The sequence below is a fragment of the Galeopterus variegatus genome, unplaced genomic scaffold (genome assembly GCF_000696425.1).
Source record: "Galeopterus variegatus unplaced genomic scaffold, G_variegatus-3.0.2 Scaffold3636, whole genome shotgun sequence".
Classification (NCBI taxonomy): Eukaryota; Metazoa; Chordata; class Mammalia; order Dermoptera; family Cynocephalidae; genus Galeopterus; species Galeopterus variegatus.
In genome coordinates, this window is record NW_007729747.1 from 36,978 (window position 1) to 39,701 (window position 2,724).

General features: G+C 51.5%; 1 protein-coding gene across 1 annotated transcript in view; it reads right to left on the reverse strand.

Moving 5' to 3' along the window:
• LOC103601218 (sex comb on midleg-like protein 4) overlaps nt 1–2,724 on the reverse strand; it is a 58,346-nt gene that overhangs the window by 31,863 nt on the left and 23,759 nt on the right. The window lies entirely within an intron of this gene.

Consider the following 2,724-nt stretch of genomic DNA (forward strand, 5'->3'; position numbering starts at 1 on the left):
CCGCACTCTCTGTGAAATCTGTCTCTCTTATTCATTGTTAAACCTGGTCTCACTGTCTACTGTGACTCTGCTCTTGAATTCTTTCCTGTGGTGGAGTCAAGAACGTGGCAACAGATTGGGTCGGACTGAGGCCAACTATCAACCCCCTGAACCCTACCTCCCAAATCAACTCATTCCTTGTTTTTCTTGATCTTGACAGTTTTGAAGAGTACTGGTTAGGCATTTTGTAAATATCCCTCAGTTTGAGTTTGTCTGATGTTTTCTTACGATCAGACTGGGGTCGTGGGTTGTTTGGGAGGAAGACCTCACAGGTGAAGCGCCCCTCCCATCTCATCAGATTGGGGATGGACACACGATATCCGTGTGGCATCACTGGGCTGTTAACCTTTACCATGTGGCCCCATGTGTGCCATCTTCCTCCTCTGCACTGTCTGTGTTCTATCCCTTGGAAACAAGTACCTAAGTCCCATCCACCCTCAAGGTGGCGGAGGGATTAAGTTCCACCTCCTGGAGAGGGGAGATTCTACATGTCATTTGGAATCCTATAAGAAAGAGTTGTCACTTTCTCGCAGCTTATTTATTCAGTCATTTATTATTATCAGTACGGTCTAAAACATTTATTTTGTACAGGGCACTATCCAACACTATGGGAGCTCTTTCAAGTTGACTCATGTGTCCCTATGGCATACTCTCATTTTTTTTTTCCTTTTAGCACCTCTTTGGTTTCTGACCCTTCAGTATGCTTCAGGCCCATCTTGTGTTTTCCCTGCCTCAGCCCTAGAGGCAGCCATTTCTCCAATAGCGCTGGGTCCTTTTATTGAAAAGTGATGTTTAGAAACCAAGATTTGGGCACTGGATGTACTCATTGCTACTGGACAGTCAGAATAAACCTGAGTTCAGACAAATGTCTCCAAGTCTAACCCAGCTCTACAGAGTTCAGGGGATGCCTCTGGGGGAGCCTTCAGGGGAAGAGTCTTTATAAAAGGAAAATGCTCTGTCCACTGTGATGCTAGATTAAGCTCAATCGCCATAAGGTTATCAGAATTTAGAAGCAGCATCAGCTTCTCTCAGCCCTGAGCGTGTTGCTTTCCATATCTCTCCTCACAGTCCCTCTTGCCCCAGGACTTGCACACCAACTCCACATGAGGGATGCACGAGACCCCAGACAGGACGTTCTGTTCCCACCAGGGCCTCCGCCACTCAGGAGCAGCATCTGGAGGGCGACCTGTTTCTTTACATTATGTGTCCCACAGAGTGGCAGACAGCAGGGACTACCATGCTAGTTCTGATTTTAGAGCTCGAAAGAAGACACTCATTTTCATTAGAATTCCATTTCTTCTGTGTAGCTCTTTCTAGTTTAAGACCTTTTGTGCTTGCCACCTCATTTAGACCTCCTGACGGTCCTGTGAGGACAGTGAATCGAAGACTATTATCCCATGAAGAAACTGAGGAGAGGGCCTGGAGCAGTTTTTCCAGCTCATGCGCCTTTAAGTGTCACTTGCCTGACATTTTAAATACTCCAGGTGACTCTGAGAGAACCAGCCAAAGAGCTGCTGAAATGCTCACGAAGGGATTGTCCTGGTCACTCTGGAAATCCCCTCTTAGTGTGCGCACTGCTGCTTGCCCCCAATACCTTAAAAGGTGAGGTGACGTGGAAACTACAGCAGAGGGGGCCTCGGGCCTGTTCCATAAATCAATGTGCATACATTCCCGGAAATGGGGAAATTTCTCCTCTTGGAGGGGATGGAATTCATGCGATCATAAAATGTACCATCGGGAGGGTGTGGCTAAGACAGAGTGCCCCAGCAAGTGTGCTGGGAGTGGATTATGGGGCTCTGCTGTTCCCCCAAGCCTTGGGACAGCAGCCCAAGGCCCACACAGCTTCCTCCAGTCAGGGGCAGTTTGGTGCCACCACCCACGTTACCATCTTCTGTGTAGTGACATGGGAATGCTTGTAAGCAGGGCCCTCAGGATCAGGTTCTAAGTGGAGAGGGGGAGTCTTACTATTTCTCCTGCATCCCCTCCCCCCTAAGCCACCTGGTGCTGTTGTGTCACCTTGCTGAGCCTCCCTTTCACGGTCTGCAACATGAAAAGCCACCTCTCTCCACTGAGCGACCTCAAGGTGGCGGCAGGAGGAGTCGGCTCAGTGCTGTGGCATTCTCGACTCTGAAGGCACAGTGCTCAGCTCCAGCCTTCCTGGAAACTCCCTCAGCCAAGGGAAAGGAGGTCTGTCCACTGTGGCGCTGCTGCCAGTGACTCAGAACCGCCTCCCAGCGCCAAGGCCCTTGAGGCTGCAGGAGGGCTGAGCAGGAAATGGGGAGGCAGGGTCAGCTCTCCCAGCTGAGGGAGGGGGGCCTAAAGAACCTGGTCAGGTAAGGTGGGCGCCAAATGCAGCTTTCTCCTAGCACCAGGTCTGTGTGTTGAGCCCTGCTATTCAGCAAGGAAAAGAACAAGGCCTTCGACCTCAGACGGCAGCCCAGGATGGAGAATTTGGCAGCCAGACAGAAGCCAGGAGAGGAACCGTCAAGTGGCTGATGGAGAATAGACCCTGGCCACCCCCATCCCCAAGCCTGTGTACAGCCACTTTCCTCATCAGAAAGACACCCTTGGGCCGGCCCGGTGGCGCACTGCTACAGTGCGCTGCTTGGGAGCGCGGCGGCACTCCACCGAGGGTTCGGATCCCACATACAGACCGGCCGCTCACTGGCTGAGTGAGGTGCGGGC